Source organism: Centruroides vittatus, unplaced genomic scaffold (genome assembly GCF_030686945.1).
Source record: "Centruroides vittatus isolate TY-2023 unplaced genomic scaffold, ASM3068694v2 contig_221, whole genome shotgun sequence".
NCBI classification, from domain to species: Eukaryota; Metazoa; Arthropoda; class Arachnida; order Scorpiones; family Buthidae; genus Centruroides; species Centruroides vittatus.
In genome coordinates this window covers 739,239-758,181 of record NW_027121377.1, presented here as the reverse complement: position 1 = coordinate 758,181, position 18,943 = coordinate 739,239, and the positions used below count along the sequence as shown (strand labels likewise).

Here is an 18,943-nt window from a genome sequence, read left to right as displayed (position 1 = left end):
TCCAGTTGCTGTATTGGTATGCAAATTACAGCCTTCGCCACCGATGAACAGGAGTCAGCATACTTTTGGTAGCTCCTTGTTCATATGGGCAATCAGTTGGTCAACGGTTGCACGTCTATCTGCCCGAACACATCTACGTAACCATCGTTCACCTCTGTTGTCTATGACCCATGGTGAACCACCTTTGCCATGTCGCTGATTTTGGATAGTGCCATTTTGCCATGCACGGTATACTTTTACCATGGCAGCACACAAACAGTTTACAAAATTAGCCATTTTGGAAATGCTTCCATCTTTGGCCCAGAAGCCAATGATCATGCCCTTTTGGACATTAAATAAATCATGTCATACATCCATTACGCCAATGATTGCAATGTGTTTCATTTACCTCAGATACCCTTTATATACCCTCCACTGCAATGTGTTACTATCTGCCACCTGTGATTAGTTATTTCACGTTGATGTCAACAGTAAGGGGTGGTCACATTAATGTGACTGGACTGTGTATTTTAAATAAATTAAAAGTATGATTAAAAATTGTAGCCCAACACTGTGACAATATCACAATAAATAATTTCTTGTATTTACTTACTTTAACTTTATTTACATTAGAAATAATGGGAAGCAAATTAATGCATTTCCAGACCTTAAAACAATGCCCACTTCAATAAACTTAAAACAGTAAATACAAATAATTTTATGATAAAAATAAAAATAAAATACCTTAGTAATAAATTAAAACACAAAAACAATACATAAAACATGTAAATACTGTGCAATTAAATAAAAATTGCATTTATCAATTGAACACCATTGACTTTGGCATCTTAAACATGGTCGTCACACACATTACATGCATACTGCTTTCATGCTTCATGACAAGTTCCTTTTTTCAGCTGAATTGTGGATATCACAACCTTCCTCTTAGGTTTAGTTGCTTTCACACACTTCTGAGATGTCACGGTTAATAAGATCATACTGAACTGAATAGAAAGTTTTTGTATATTTTTAACAGTTGTCATTACTTAACTTATACATGTGATTTAATTATAACATTTGTGAAATTTAACACATTATTATTAACATGAAATTGTACTTTTTGTTTAAAAGCTTATTTTAAAGTTTTTACTTTGAAAAACAACCATTCAAAACTCAGTAAACAACAGCATTTGTAAACTTTCTATCCTATCTCTTACATCACCTCCCCTACCCTCTTTACAGATGTACAGCAATCCCCCATTGTTTTAACAGCTGTGGGATCATTTGGAATGAAAATGCCCATTTTAACACAGGTGATAAAACATTAGCTCAATTATGTATGCTAATTTTTGGTTTAGAATGTTGTTTTTACTTTACATTTTTGTTTGAACAAAATAGAATTGAAATGTCTTCAGGTAAAAAAAAAAAAACATAACATATCAGGCATATTACATTTTATGAGTTTCAGAAAAAATACAAATGTGGTACAAACAATAAAAAAATCATAATATGTACAGGGAAGATGCTCCTAAACTTTGAACGAGTCAAATGTGGTTTAAAATTTTCATTAGGGAAATTTTGAATTAAACAATACAAAATGACCACACACCAAAAAGATCTTGACAAAGAAAAATTTCTGGAAGAAATTGTTAAAAAGCAACAAATAACACAGAAATATAAAGAAAAAAACTCTGAAAACATAACACAAAACTGAGAGCAAGTGATGACTTGGACACACATCAGATTGAATTTACACTTTGCATGTTTTTATTGCACACATAATTTGAACTTTGAAGCATTATTCAAATTCCAATGCAAATTTTTGTTGAATTTAGCAATCAAACTCTAAAGCAGGCCTCGGTAACCTATGACATGCAGGTCACTGAGTGACCCATTTCATAATTTCAAGTGGCCCACTTAAGTTTCAAAAATAAACTATGATACAGTATATAAAAACATAAAAATAAATTATAAAACATAAATATGAAATGAACACTTTAAGAATACATAAAAAATAAACTGAAAATAAATAACAACAACATTTATGTTTGATTACAAAGTTGCAGTAACAAACATGCATTTTTATTTTAAAAAAATAAAAATTTTAACATAATTTCAAGGAGAAATTGATAAGTTTGGCAACGCCAATCCATAATTCCTTAACAGACGTGGTAACACTGGTGTCCTCCACTCAATTCTCTCTCAGTTGTAGCACTTGTTCAGTAGCACAAAAATAGTAATGCAATTATGGTTATGTAGAGAAATAATTATCATTATTTAAAACAAATTATTACCATAAACAAACAAAAAGAAAAAAAAAGATTATTTCAAGATGTGTGGAAAGAAAAGTATGGATATATCGAAAATGGTGACAAATTGATACGCACTTTATGCACAGAGGTATTCAGGGGAGCCATCGATAACAGAGAGAAAAATAAAGTTCATTCAGTTATGTTTGTTATCATAATAATTAGAATTTTAATTTTAATTTTTATGATTAAAGTTTAAAGCATATTGTAATTATTTTCTCAACAAAATTTATCTTATTAGCAAAAAAGACTGTTTTCAAATAAAAATATCACTGACCCAAAACGTCTTCTTAATACACTCATTTTAGTTGATTTTGACCCGCAGCCAAACAAGGTTGCCAACTCCTGCTCTAAAGTATTTGAAGTACAAGCTATCACTATCTTTATTTTCATGTGACTTGTCATCTCCATAATTTCATGTAATAGTACAAATTGCATTGATTCAATTTATAAAATGGCATACACCATATTAAAGTTCCAAATCTCCATGCTATGTTTATCATGATACTGATGATTTCAAACAGTTCACCGTGTCAAGCTTTTGAAAGAATTCCCTTTGGCCAAAAATAAAGTCATTGATCTAGTTAACTTTGTTCATGCAAAACCTTCATTGAAGCATTGCCTTCTGCAACCTTTTCTACAGGAATGTGAAGTAGGGTAGTCTGCATAGCAATGTCTGTTGGTAAGCAAAGATGATGTGGTAAGCATTTTTTTTACATATATTTGAACATATAAACCAGCAAAATATAACATTAAAGATATATTCTCAACTGTGGACATTCTTAACCAGTTGTTTGCGGAGTACTCCAGTTGGAGTAAGTGTCAATTTTTTTTCATAATTAACTAGTTGGTGGCGATTTAAGCACTGATTGGCTTTTATCTACATAGACCAGTGGTCCCCAACCCTATGCCCGCGAGCACCATAGCGCCCGCCGCTGTGCGACCACGATAAAAATAAAAATATTTCGGGTTTCAATAAAATGCTATGTAAAAGTTTTTTCGTTTTTAATGATTAACCACTCAAAAGTAGAAATGGCGTCCAACACAAATAAAAGCACAAAGCGAAATGCGACCGATCTCTTTTTCCCCTCCGCCAAATCTTCACCAACCAAATTTCCCATACCTGAAATGAAATAAACCGGTCCGTTCTGAATATCATAAAATCAAAGTACAGATCACGACTTACAGATGAACACCTTGACGATTGCTTACGAGCAGGAATATCATCATACTCTCCTAATTACGAAGCAATGGCCAATGAAATGCAATGCCAAAAATCGCATTGACTTTCAGATTTATATTTTTTATAAAGAATTTTTATACTCTGTAGATTTTGTATGCATTGTTTAGTAATTACTTGTTTTGTAAAAATTATTGTTAATAGTCTTGTGTATGTTTTATTACATTTTTGGAATTAAATGTTTTCTGTACATTATGTGTATGTATTATTAACTATGTCCAAGTATAAATTCATCTTGAAAAAATAAATGGTGCCCGCCGTCCGGCCGGTATTCTAGAATGTGCTCTTAGGTACAAAAAGGTTGGGGACCCCTGACATAGACTGTCTGTTTCAACAAATAAGATATTTGTTACCACCCCATATTTTTAAATTTGGGCACAAAACTCCCCCATTCTATGTTAAGTCTATACAGAGGTTTCATGTCGACATCACGAGTGACGTCATGAGCATACGCAATTGTCCAGCACCATCTTTGTGACTTGTTTACATTTTGTGTGTGTTCATGTGTGCTTTAACTGGAGTTTTGGTGTTTTTTTTTTCATCGTGAATATCACTATGGTGATTTGTTGTGTAATTGGGTGTAATGCTAGTTCACTCAAGAACAAAGGAACATCATTTTTTAAAATTCCCGGCATTATTTGTCATCAAGAATCCCAAACTGAGGAGTTTCACGTCAAAGGCAAACTGCATGGCTCTCAAGAATTAACCGGAAAAATTTCAATACGAATAAAATGAATATCAATACAAGAGTTTGTCAGAAATGTTTCATTTCAATATTTACATTAATAAACACTAAGTTATATTTTAAAATCTAAAAGAGTTTATTGATTTGCTTATATTAATTAAGTTAGGTATAGTGCATTTATAAATGAATAACTAATGTACAGTGATTTCAGGCTTTAGCTAGTGCAAACTTATAAACATTACACACTAAAACTAAAAGCAAGTAGGCTTATTATATGCTAATTTCATTTTCTGTTCTTTTCTTTCGAAGACACAATGTAGTGACGATAGATGCTAATTTCAACTAGAAAATAAAGGTACTGAACAATTTGATTTAAAACAATTACCACAGCTGTTTTTAATTAGACTTTTTTACTTTCAGGCAAAATTCTTAGTTAAGAAATACAGTACGTAAAAACACGAGTTTAAAGAAACAAAAGGAAACATATCTTTCCAAGCAATATTATTTCACTGTTATTCATTACTTTTACATCAGGAGAAACCCAGCCACTTGTTAAATAGTTATGGGCCTCTAAAGATTTATAAGCTTTCATTTGTGACAGGGTGTAGAAATTTGTTGTCAAAACCAAATAGATTATAATGTCACCAAATTCTACTTTTGGCCACAACTCTTGATCTACGACGAAGTCTGATAAACTGGCTTCGTATGGATCGCCTTGACATAACGAAATTTTCTCTTCGTATAGAGCTACATCTCGTCCCGTTAGACTGCTAGAATAGCCCGCAAGAAAAGAATCTTTTCTAACTTAATCCATGATAATAGAACTGCAGTATTTTTGTATGTTTAAACTAAAAAAAGACATGTGTTTATCATGTGACATGCGACCTTGAAACCTCTCTATGGGAGACCCTTCTTTTGTTCATTTGACAATAAAATCCTAGTTAGCATGCCTGTTGGGCTCTAACTTGTATATTATAGCTAAATGACTATCTTTTAAGCAATAAGCTCGACTTGGGTTTGTGGGGTGGAAACTTTCTTGGAAAAAGTTATACCAACTCTGAGCTACATTGTCAGCTACAAACGTAAACAAACAATTATAAATCATTATTCTTATCTATTTTTAGCTTGAATTTAATTTTATCTTAAGAAAACAGTGTTTTATGTTTTCTTTCTTACGTACACACAATGCAGTGACAGTTGATTTAAAACACTGGGCAAATTTTCATCCTTTATTCGGTTGCCGAATAAAGGATGAAAATTTGCCCAGTGTTTTAAATCAATTGTCACTGCATTGTGTCTACACAAGAAAGCTTGAATTTAATAAATTTTTATGTATATTTATCCTATTTAACAAATAAGCATGTTTTTTAAACAATTCAGCCATAAATCTTTCAAAAAGCAAAGTACTTCCGGTTTCATGGTACTTCCGTAATACATACAAAATACATGTATAGTCATTAATATAATAAAATAATAGTCGCTTATTATAGCCTACTATTAGTACAATAGTGTAAAAAACTTATAAATAGAATCAAATACACATCATCAATAATAAAAGTGTATTGACCTAGATTTAAAAACCCCACCACCCCCACGCTAATCAGCGTTATAATCTATAAACCGTATTATTTCTCTACATTGATTTAGAAAGCTGCAGTTTTTTTTTATTTGACAGAAAATAGACATATCTAAGTAACGTATATAACAAATTAATGGAATATTTATAAAAAAACGATTTTTTTTAATATTTTAAAATCTTAAATTTTATTAATTTTTTTAAACATACATAATATTTTGAAGTTAACAATCGTAAAGTGTAATATGTACGTGATAGAAAACCGAAAACAGATTATATCTACTACAATTTTTAAGCAAGATATCGCAAATTAAAAAACCACTTTAAAAACCACAAAACATGTACGCAACAGCAGTGTTGTTTCAGATTATCAAGTGCACAGCTGACAGGTTAAGAAGCTTGGGTATATTGCCCAAGCTTCTTAAGAATGTCCACAGTTTTATCATAATTTTCAATGGCCAGATTACTGAAAAACAGTTGATATGCTAAATTGGATGGACTGCTGAATCAAATTGGCTTTTCATTAGCTTTAATTGACTCTTCTTCTGACACCTTAAAATACTGAAGTAACAATTCTATTTGAATTTGACAACCTTTTCATCAGAGAGGAGGCAAAAAAGATAGTCAATGCCAAATTCCATCCCTTTAGTCAACAAAATGAAGCCACCTACACACTTGTTAGAGAAAAAAGATACACTATAAACTAGCAGAAAATTTGTAGAATTATAATGTTAAGGACACACAGAAGCTAGTAGAACAGCCACAGAACACCACACTACTTAATGATGAACACATCAGTCCTAGACTTTGTGTCCTTATATCCATCATGCTACAACCATACTTCTGCATTGTGAGACTGGTTGTTCAAAACAATTAAAAATCTTCATCACCAAAACCAAGTATTGGAACTAACACATTTTATGCTAGTCCTCATGCTTCCAATTTAATAACACTTACCTACAAAAAGGTCTATACCCATGGCTATATGCCATATTTTATGCTTCTGTCCTTCTGACATTTTTTCCTATTCTTTGTTCTTTCCAACTTCTAGAACTTTCTAATCTTAATTCTTCTTTCTTGGAGATGAGGGCCACGTCCTGGAATCCCCAGTAAAATGAGCACAAGGTTACCTGAGTGAAGGAAGGTCACTTTTGGGCAGGTGCTCAAGGAGAGAAGTCCATGAAAAGGGGAAAAACTTTACAGTGTCCAGTGCCTGAGAGACTGGTGAAGCTAGAACTTCGAATGAGAACTTCAAAATCCTCTGAAATCTGGGTGGTTGTTCTACCAACCACCAGATTTCAGGCAACTAAATCAAAACTTTGAGCTGGATTCCCTTTGTATTACCACAGTTCCTTCCAAAGACAGTATTATACAGGAGATATATCATATCAATGATATTGTTATCATTTAGAAATTGTATCCAAACATTAACAAATTTTTATAACAGATGAACAACATTCCTTACAGGCTCTCCCTAAAACTTGAACAGTTAGGCAATGTAAATGCTCATTTTTTTACTTAAACATCCATTTTAAAAAATGATCACATTAGAACAGACACACATTACAAACCAGAATATCTTCCATTTTTCACCACAGCAACCTCCAACAATCTATACCAGTCCACAACCTTTCTCTACTTGTGGCACACCCATGACTCAACATGGCACACCAATATGTTGTTATCCTAAAATACGTATATGATACTATTAATAGAATTACATAATGCCACTAACCTATTATAATCATTCTTCTTCTTATTATTATTAAACAGACGTCAACACCTGTGAGAGAATTTATTTTACATTTAATTTCTTAGAATACATAACAATGCATGGCTTTTAATAAAGAATAAACAATCATCATCTTATTTCATCAGTGCTGTGGCAAAGAATGAAATACAAGCTTAAGAAACACAGCAACTGTGATAAAATATAAATAAAACTTGACAAGTAATAGAATGTGTAAAAGTTCACGTCACACCTTTCACCTTGTGAAGGTATACCAGTTACAGAACACTGATCTATACTCTTGAAAAATAGTGCTGTTTAGTCCTTACTAAATGTATGTTTATGATGTTTGTACAATGCATAAACACAATGGAAAAATTAAAATGCATTGAAAATATGGAGATTGCACATGGATACCTAATCGGTCCAAAGATTAGCAAACAAGAAGGAATGCACCCCAAGCAATCCAATCAACAAGTGAACCCCATACCTAAAATTGTCATTATGATAAAAAATTATATAATATAGTAGAACCTCATTTTAACAAACTGCAAAACAAAGGATTACTTTTTCTCAAGGTCCCATCAAATCAATGTAATTTTACCTCCTTTTAGAAAATCTAACTCAGAATAACAAATTTTTCTAGCCCCATCTATTTGAATTTGATTTATAGATAAGAAAGGCTATCTGTGTAAGCAACAGACTTTGCCCTGTGTGAAAAGGAAGGAAGAAATAATAGAAAGTAGAATTAGAGGAAGAGAAAATAAAGGAGGAAAGGAAAGTATGAAATAAGCAACCTTTAGCCCATGGGACCCCATGGGCATCTGCCTCACTTTTATTGAATGAAAACAATTACAATATATTGAAGTCAATCTATTGTAAACTTTGCATTTTTCAGCATTTAGTTAATATTTGGATGTTTCCAGGAATTTGTAGCATTCAATGATGCACTTGTTACACCTGGCAGTACTTTTCTGTTAATGGGATGCCAGTCAATTTATACTGCAATGTGAAGAGAACTTGCTTTTTTGTTATGTGTTATTTACATTAAAAAAAAAAAAAAACATTGACAAGTGTAAAAATTATAAATAAAAACCATATAGGTTTTTTTCACATTACACGAGAGGCCTAAATCTGCAGATTTCATTTATCATTGCTGTAAACATTTGAGTGTTTGAGTGCAATTGATGCCACATGAACTCAATTAGGTACAAATCTAGGTAATGACAAGAAGAGCTGCATTGTCATTCATTTCTCCATTTTGCACTCCCCAATAATCTTACTACAGTTTGTGTATGGCATTCAGTTTCCGCATCTATAAAGTTGTACTTATGCTTAACTCACAAGTGTTCGTATCTGGTGTCTTCTAATTCGTCAAGTTTATATGCTTTCCAACAATCAGAGCATATTACACTCCCTTCTGTCACATATTGCATATCAAAGTTTTAGCTGAATCCAGCAGAATCACTAGGAAACACTGTTTCAACTCACAGCAAATCCCATTTAATACCCACTGCAGTGGACGAACATGCCCAACATGGTGTTTTCTGTAGGTAAAGAGTCTTTTGTCCACTTCTACAACTTTGTTTGAACTGCCAATTTTTACTATAGGTCAAGAAAGTAATGAATTGGCACATACTTCATGCATGTAATTATTTCAATAAATAGTCATACAGTGATTCATTCCTAAATGTACCATATATTCCAGTGTATAAGATGACTTTTTAACCCAGGAAAATCTTCTCAAAAGTTAGTCATCTTATACACCGGGTGTCATTTTATAGGGAGTGCATATCCCAAACTCTATATTTTAACTGTAAAAGTCAGGGGTCATCTTATATGCTGGAATATACGGTAGTTGATAAAATTCTACAGACGTCAACTCTCGACACTAGAAATAGATAAACCAAAGAGCTGACAGAAATGAAATACGAGAACCTTCAAACCAGTTTCGACTATGCAAACCTTTCTTCTCATGGCATGATCTTATGTTGCATCGCCATTTTGGCACTTTGGTAGTAGCAAATACAAGTTCATTTTGTGACTTCTTAAACAAAGTCATTCACCATGTATGACACCATTATCTTGAAATAAATGAACTGCAGTTTCTTTGTCTTTTGACAATTGCCATGTTGTGAAATCCATTTGCACTTGAAAATTTAAAAAAAAAGTCAAAAAGAACAGCAACCATTAACCTCACAGACAATATTAAAGTATCAAAGTTTGTTTTGTATGCGTACTCCCAACAAACTTAATATACATGTCCATAAGATGTCAAACAATGTGACAAAATCAATGTAGAAATATGTAAAACAGTTTAGGAAATTAACATATATCAATAATTATTGGTTTTTTCCAATCCATTTTTGTAATTTTTTTAAAACATGTTTTTTAGAATCCAGTTGGTTTTAATTACACTCCAACCTTTGTGTTATGTGACTATGAAGATGAAATCACACATCAGATTAAAGTTACAACTAATGTCCCATTAACAGAAAAGTACCCATCTGAGATATGTATAATTAAAAAATTGTAGAGAGTCAGCAGGCTGATATGATTGAGGAAGAGTCATTTGGTGAACATTCTGACAGACTGGTCCAAATGTAGTGCTGAAATTCAACGAAAACATCAAGTCATTCTGAGTTGTGAGAACCTTCCTCAAAAGTTTCGGCATAAACAAACAGGCTGTACATGACATTGCTAATATCAAGCAGTTGTTGTAGGCTATTCAATAGGCAAAAAAGCATCATCAAACAAACCAGGACAGATGAGTGTTTTATCAAATCATGAAATCAGGTGAAGTGCTAATGAGCATATGCAGTTTGCCTCTTTTTGTGCTTACATATATACAGTTTCTGTTAGCTTTGTACGTATGTACAACTTAATAAATGATCTCATAACATACGTGTTTCTATAAAATAAAGAATAGAGATCGCAAGAGACGGAATAATTTCAAATACTGGTATTTCTTATACGTTGGGGGTAAAAAAAGTTTTTTGAACAATAGATACTTTCCTGGGTGTGCAGGAAATCCATTGTTTGCAATAAAATTGACTATCAAAACAACAGATAATTTTTGGCACCCCGAGAAATCCATAAAAACAAGATTCTACTGTATATATAAAGAAATTGCTAGGGTTAAGAGGGCTACACTTACAAACAGACAAAATATATCTGTGTGTAAGTTATTATGAGTTATTAATCAAATTATTATGAAAGGACAAAGATTCAATAAATAATATGAGTACATCTGGATATATAGCATCCCAGTAGAAGACAAAAGATTTCAGAGGAATCTAATATACATTGGATCAACAGATCACTTAATAAAAGATGGCCAAAACATAAATACAATAAAGAAAAAAAAAACAGACCACTGTCCTTATACATGTTGGAAATTAATGTGAAAGCAAAACTACAGCAGGCCAATCTCATCAGACATATCATACATCCAGAACATAGAAATGTTAAAGACCTTGAAATATTCAAGGCCAAGTTAAAGGGGAAATGCATCAATTTTAAAGGAGGAAGAAAACATTTCGTATGCTAGGCAAATGTTTTATGACAATCTGGACACACTGCACAAAAGTTAATTTTAATTATTAAAAATTATTAATTAAAACCTATTGTAGTACATATTCCATCTAATCAATTATAGTACATCTATGTTAATTTTATATTATTATTGTTGTTTTATGTATATATATTATAGTCATGTAATTATCACATAATTCTAGATATAAAATTGTAGAACAAGATTTGAATTTCAAATTTATTCCTAAATTTAAATATTGTATTATTTGAATGTACTGTACATTCAAAAATGGAATGTTAAGCTATATAGACCTAAAACAAATTTTATTATTAGATCGGAAACATTTGTCAATGTTGAATTAAAGTATATGGATGAGGCATACACATACAGATATAAACTTTAACAGTTTATATCTGTATGTGAGCAATTCATCCAGTTTTTGTGAATAATTTCAACTGAACTGAATTAACTATGAAAACTAATTCTTTTAGATGTTGTAGCTGTAATTCATAAATACAGTCACTAAATTATTCTGACAATTCCAAACATGTACCAGTGTTATAATTACTTTTTTAAACTTTTATCCACTCATCTCCTGTTGCAAAGTAATGAACCCCAATCTCAAAAGATCCTAGGAATTCAAATAAACCACAGAGGATATGTATGTTTTAAGAATATTTAGTTAAATTGAGTATATTGTTTAAATACATATTAATTGGTTTATTGTATTATTTATGCTGGTTTTTAAGGTCTAGAACCAAACTTTCATTTTTCCACATGTACTGTACTGTACATGACAGTATCTTTTACACTTGGTTTTCTCAAAGACTTATTTATCATCCAAAAACAGAATTGGATGTACTTATTTTATTAAGATATAAATCTCTTTGTCAGAATGAACATTTACCTTTAAAAAGGTGATTTAAAATCTCTACATTATTAAATACTTTTGATGAGTTCAGAAAACATTAAAAAAATACTTTTTGTTTGTACAAAAAGTAAGTGCACTAAACAAAAATTAACAGAAATGACTGTATGTAATTACCAGTTGTACAGAGGATTCCATGAAATTGTCAAGAGATAAATAGCATGGACATAAGTCATTTCTGTCTTGTAAAGTGGTGAAGAGCAATCAAAGTGTTGAGTACAGTATGCAATATGGGTTCATGACAGATGTTACCAAGTGGCAAAAAGAAACCATCGAGTTTAGTCATACCAACAGACACAAAATGAAATCACCCAATGTCTTGGTGTGTCGAAGCATACTGTCCAATGGGTCTACAACCAGTGGTGTAGTTCATATTAAACAGAAAATCATCTAACAGTGCAAGTGGTACTGTCACCTGTTACTAGGTATGTTCTTACAGGAGTAACTAATTTTTATCCAATCTTCTTATATTGTATTTTTATTGAATATTATTATAAAAAATCAAGTAATTATTATATTTTAATATTTTATAATGGAAAGCATTAAATCAGAAAGAAATGGCAACCACTTATGAATAAGTAATCAATTAAAGAAGAAATAATCTATTCTGATGTTTCTAAATTACATTCTTTCTTGATCTGAAGATCAGATTTATAAAATTTTGAAAGTCTAATGCTGTTATAAGTAATAAAATTTGTTTAATGCTGATAGTTAACTCATTCTTTAATTAGATAATAGCGAGGTTGAGGCCGAGAATGTAAAAGCGAAAACATGTACGTCGGATGTTCAGCACTGCTTTCCTGTAAGCCTAGAAGTTTGACAATGGCATTTGGAATGTCAAGCATAATTTCACTGACTTTCCAAACACCATTGTCAAACTTCTAGGCTTACAGGAAAGTGGCACCAAACGTCCAACGTGTACGTCGGACATTCGGCATTTAAAACATTGGCCTCAACCTCGCTAATATTTGTGTGGTGTGAACTTAGTCATTACTTTTATTACAGGCCTAAATAATCAATTTTTGTACAGATTAAATTTTGTATCAGAAATAATTACAAAAATTAGTTATAATTTATAAAAACAAATTTTAAAATTATTACTTCTTAATGATGATATGGGCAATATTAAAAATATTTAATAATTAAATTATACGAAAATATTAGGCAACCCAGCACCTGTGCTGTCATTTTGTAATTTGTCAGACCAAGTAGGAATCTTGCTTCAAGATTAATGTTCAATTGATTGACAGTTGACATATGTCATTAGCATTCTAATAAGTGTGAATACAAATTACAATGGTATTAGCATGATGGTACAGATTGGAATTCAATATATGAGCCATTTTCTTTGAAAGTGGTGTAAGTCAATTTTATATTATATGGAGATATTTAAGAGTTTGTATTTGAACGGTTTGAAAAATATTGGTATATGTTAATACACTCATTTTATGTTTTTTAAATATTAAATTGATTTAAGTTTATAATGTGATAATTTTTAAAGTATTAGTTAAAAGAAATTTATACTTTAGATGACTTCAAATAGACTTACATCACTTTCAAAGTCAACAAAATGTGAAAATCATACATTTATAAAATATTAAATATGGAATTTCAATTGAATCAAACCAATTTTTTTTATGAAATTTTTATTAAATACCATATATCTCAGCAGATAAGACGACCTTCAGATAAGACAAGGTATAAATTTTCATCAAAGTTTTATAGTTTTAGCATACATCTGTTCTATAAGACGACCCCCAAACTATCAACGGCCTATGAATTCAGTTTAGATCAGTGATTATCTGAATAACAACACTGTATAGCATATACAGAATTATGTCCTATTTGTAATTTTTTGAATGAACAAATTTTATTTTCTTCCACTTTTCTTGCGATTGTTGCAAACATTTGCACTGATTTGGCATTCAGGTAATGACCTTGACTATTCACAAAACCGTCATATGGACTATTCTATTTTATGGACATGCCCTACTCTCTACTGGTAAACAATTACGGTTTGTCCATTTTTTATAATGGTTTTAATTTATATAAATTTCAATCTAATTTCTTTGTATCTGTCGTATAAGACGACCCCGGATTTTGGGGGCCTTTTTTTATGATTCAACTATTGTCTTATCTACTGAGATATACAGTATGTCAAAAAAAAAAAATAAAAAAATAAAAAGGCTTTATTTCAATATTTCTTCAGGTAATACCATTTAAATTACTTTAATTACAACTTTATATTAATATGTGCTATTTTTAATTTTTATCATTGTGAGGGAATTTTTGAAAATAGAACATGATGTGTTGGAGGAATATATGGGTGTACTATAGATTACTCCCTATGGAATTTCAGGACTTTGATTATATATTTGAACTCAGGGGACCGAGACGAGTTCAACGGTACCCTATTTTTGGACCGGAGACGAAAAATAAAAAAGTTATCACACTTTTTAAGTTACCATACTTTTTTAATGCTCTCATGCAGACGGCACCATAGTTGCTAGTATTGCCATCTTGCGGTAAAGTCTGCAAACCGTGACGTCGGACTACGGTCATCTCCCGGAGCGTTAAACACGCGATACAAGAGCAGAGAGAGCGACGCGACTTCCGATTATCGCGCGATCGCCATTTCGGTTAATGTTACTTATGGAAGTGAACATGACGGCCCGACTGACCTCTCGTATGGGCGCCACCTCACGCCGCCATGTGCTAAACTAGTGATCAATTCACAGTAGTTCTTGAACAAAGTAAAAAAAGGGGGAAACGTCTACTAAAGGCAATTTTTACGGCAAGCGACGGGAGTCCTGACCGCGATAGCAAGGCCGACTTAGCGGAGAGCGACGCGACTCCCTATCATTGCGCGATCACCGGGAAAAAAGTATGATAACTTTTTTATTTTTCGTCTCCAGTCCAAAAGTAGAGTATCGTTGAACTCGTCTCGGTCCCAAGTTCAGATATATACCCAAACACACGAAATTCCATAGGGAGTAATCTATAGTATACCCTAATATAAGGTAATAGATCCATCATATCGTTGAATTTTTCAGATGTGATGGGCCTGGCATGATGATATAAAGGTGCTAGTATTATATTTTCAAATTTTCATTCGTTCACTGGAATTTTGGTACTTTCCACATTTTTTGTAGAGTATTAAACTTAGTAGTGTGTTCTGTTTGTTCACTTAACTTGAAGTAAATAAGTACAATTACCTCTAAAATGACTAGTAAACTGTTAATTTTATAACAAGCATTTTATATTATATAACAGGCATGGGCAAATGCAGCTCTTTTTGAGTTACATGCGGCTCTTGCTGAAAGTGTTAATTTGTTTTTTATTATTATTTTTACAATTTTATTTTTGTAATTTTGTGAAAATATGTTTATTAAAAAAAATTCAATATTTGTTTTATATTATATTTATATTATATAATAAAATCGTGCGCCTTACCATACTATCCGCCACGACAGTACAGAACTGCGGCTCCCATGCATTTTGCAAAACCTACATTTCAGCTCCCACTGAACTCTTGCTTGCCCACCCCTGTACTATAGTATACCTGTCAAGGATGACAGATTTCATAGGGATCTTGTATACATTGGTTCAACAAAGAGATCCCTTAAAAAAACAGCTGGCAGAACATATATATAATATACAAAACAAAAAACAGAACACTGCCCTAGCAATATATGCTTCTGAAATGGATATAGAAGCTAAACTACAGCAAGGCAGTCTCATTAGACGCTCTCTTTGCATGGATCAAATCAAAACTTTAGAGGCTATGGAAATTTTTAAAGCCAAACTAAAGGGGGAATGCATCAATTTTAAGGAGGCAGTGAATATCTTGCATACCTAGCAATCATTTTTCAACAAAAATGTATTGGTTAATTTTTATTTTAGTTTTAACGTTAATGTTAACACCTTGATGTGATTTTTTGCTGTAAACGTGTTATAAGCTTTACCGTTCCGACGATTTTAAAATATTTAAATTTGAACGTCCTGCATTCTAATTCTTTCAAACATTAATGACCTGAAGCAGATCCTAATTGGATCGAAAACATTTGTCTCAACATATTTGTATTAAATATATTATTGTGTTGGTGCTTTTGAAGGGTTTTGTGGGGTTATTCAATAGATAGTAATTGTAAGCAGCCTAGGAAAATAAGAACTTAGATGATCTGTACCTCAAAAAAACAACTTTAAGCAGGGTGCTTTCTTATTTGTTTTATCAGACAATGGCTTCCAACTTACATATTTACAAGATGTTTTTATTAAAAAAAAATCACAAACAGAATTAAAATTATAAAAAGATAAACATAACAGTACTAAATTTAGTTTTCAAAATTGCAAACATTTCTGATTATGTTGAACTACCATCGAACCACCTTAGAATTCTAGTTTAAAAATTTAATTAGAATTTCTAAAACACAAAGCCTTTGGTGATTTACAGATTACCTTTAAAGTACAAAACTTAACCATAGATATTCTAATTCTGTCTCCTGTGCATGGAGAAGTTATTAAGAACTTTTGGAAACAACAGATTCTAAATTTTTAAACAAACATTCCAATGGTTGTTTGATTATCATCTCTTCTTGGATAATGATGGATGATATTTTATTCTTTGGTATCCTAGCCAGTGTGCTATTTCGACTACTAAACCAAATGCAAGTGCTAACAAGCAAGTATTCGTATGTTTCCAAGGTATTTAAAAGCACAGAAAGCTCTAGCAAAAGCATACATCATCAATACCTAAACCCCACTGTGCATAGACATTGAGTTAGATTTTGACAGGAATCTTTTTCCACAAAAAAAAAATATTAAAACCACCATAATGTAAGTCATCACATCTAATTAAAGGCAACAACAACACAATAAATCACTGTAGGGTCTTTGTCCATCATCCAAAAGCACTTCAAGCCAGATATTAATTTATCCTGTCGTTTGGGATCGGCCTAGAAATAATTATACAGTTTTGACAAAAATTTGAAAATTTATCATTATTTTTCCTTCACTCAAAAAAGAAGAGGCATTTTAAAAGATCTTTGTATTTGAATATACGTCATAAAGTATTGGGCGTGTAGCCTAATAAAGCAGCTGTGTTTCCAAAAAGAAGCAAGTATGTGCCAAAGAGCTACCACTTACAAAGTCAAGACGAGAGTAAACACCAATGTACAAATAGGCAAGCTGTCCAATAAAGCTGCTCAAATATGGCAGATAAGCACCCACTTCAAATGTTGTCAGTTCTTTAAACACAGACAAAACAAAAAAACTAGGATATATTACCTCAAATTATCACCTCTACAAACACAGACATCTTAACAATACCCAATGCATTGCAATAACACACCTTCAATTGCTCAACAATAATTGTGGAAAGCATGTTACCTCCACAAATGTTTACAGCTGTTTATAACACACATCTTCAGGTATATATGAGCCATTCTTCAGGTATATATGAGCCATGATTCAATTGATTAGCTCCATTTGTAAATCCTTAATATGATCGTCATTATTTTTACATTTTTTGCATAACTAATTTTATTTATCATTACATTAAAGCCTAGCTTTAATATATTGGTATATAAAAATACATTCTACAACATTTATTTAAATTTAAAGTTTAAAAAGAATTTAAAAATTAATTTATATTATCAATTTTTATACGTTTTGTTTTATGGAGTTAATCGATTTGGCAAGCGATTGGCTCATATAATGCAGAACTGAACGGACAAATTAAAATCGAATACGCTTTTACAAACAAATTACAAAAGCACATTCGATTTTAATTTCTCCATTTAGTTCAGCATTATATATATGTGAATACGTCCGTTATAAACATCCGTAGAAGTAATATATGCCGGTTTAAGTATTTTGTCTGCATTTATATTATTCATCCCAGTATTGGAACCTAATCGACAGTTGTCGGTTGGCTCATCTGGCCACATCTAAGCTGTTCTAATGCGCATCATGCCCATCCATAGATCCATTTTCTCTCATCTCGTAGCAAATGGTATCCAATTTGCAGGCGCACCACCTCCTCCTCCTCAGAAACCCATCTACGGTCAGCCCAGTCGACGCCCAAACCTAAAAATTTGATGAATAAATACAAAACAAGTCGGTTATATATAAATGTCAAAGTTATTTTCCTCCTTGGAGCATAAAAACAACTTAAATCACAATGCACATGTCCCACCAGACAGTTTATAAGAGGATATTTATGAATTAACTGCTGTTAATTAGCATATCACTGAGATTTAAATTTAGTACTTGAGATTACTTAACATCGTCTTATTTAGGTTAATTCCACTTGCATAGGTCACAGGCATAATGTATTCATTCACAGTAAACTTATATGAGAATATTTAACAGGAATAAATGTTAAATAACTTAATTCCTGGCTTTACATTTTTTTATTTATGACTTTGTAAACTTTTACTCACCAACTGTGGGACAATTACTTAAAGTATTTGAGTTAAGTCCAGGATCATAGCTATGACGTCTTTATTAATCCAGAATTTAAGCAGAAAGCATAATTAAATAAATCTTAAAGATGTCTGCGGTGGAGTTTTATTTTAAAAAATTCAATTTGTACAGAAAATCTTTTAAAACATCTCTCGTTTGTTCTATTTATTGTAGTTTACCGACACCAGGGGGTGTCCGTCTCGTCCGAAGTGACATATCGTTTTGGCTTTTTTCGATATGTTTTATTTAAATAAAAATAAACGCCACGATTCGTTTTTTAAATTTTTATTTTTTAACAGTAAAATCGTATCAGATGTATTAATTTGTGATAAAATAACAGTTAGGTTTTACTTTGTTTGAATTTTTTTTTTAAAATTCGATGTCGCCTCGTTACTTAATCAGGTCGTTGGGTTTTGTAATACGTAACACGGCGCGTACGAACGACCTCGATTTGTTTATTGCAGCGAAGTTAACCACAAACGGTCGGAGAATTAAAA

General features: G+C 31.8%; 1 protein-coding gene across 1 annotated transcript in view; it reads right to left on the bottom strand.

Moving 5' to 3' along the window:
- LOC136970847 (actin-binding protein IPP-like) overlaps positions 1-18,655 on the bottom strand; it is a 53,546-nt gene extending 34,891 nt beyond the window's left edge. The window contains exon 1 of the mRNA XM_067265318.1: positions 18,425-18,655. The gene's annotated coding sequence lies outside the window, so the exon portion shown is untranslated. The remainder of the gene's footprint in view (positions 1-18,424) is intronic.
- Between the last annotated feature and the right edge of the window lie 288 nt (positions 18,656-18,943).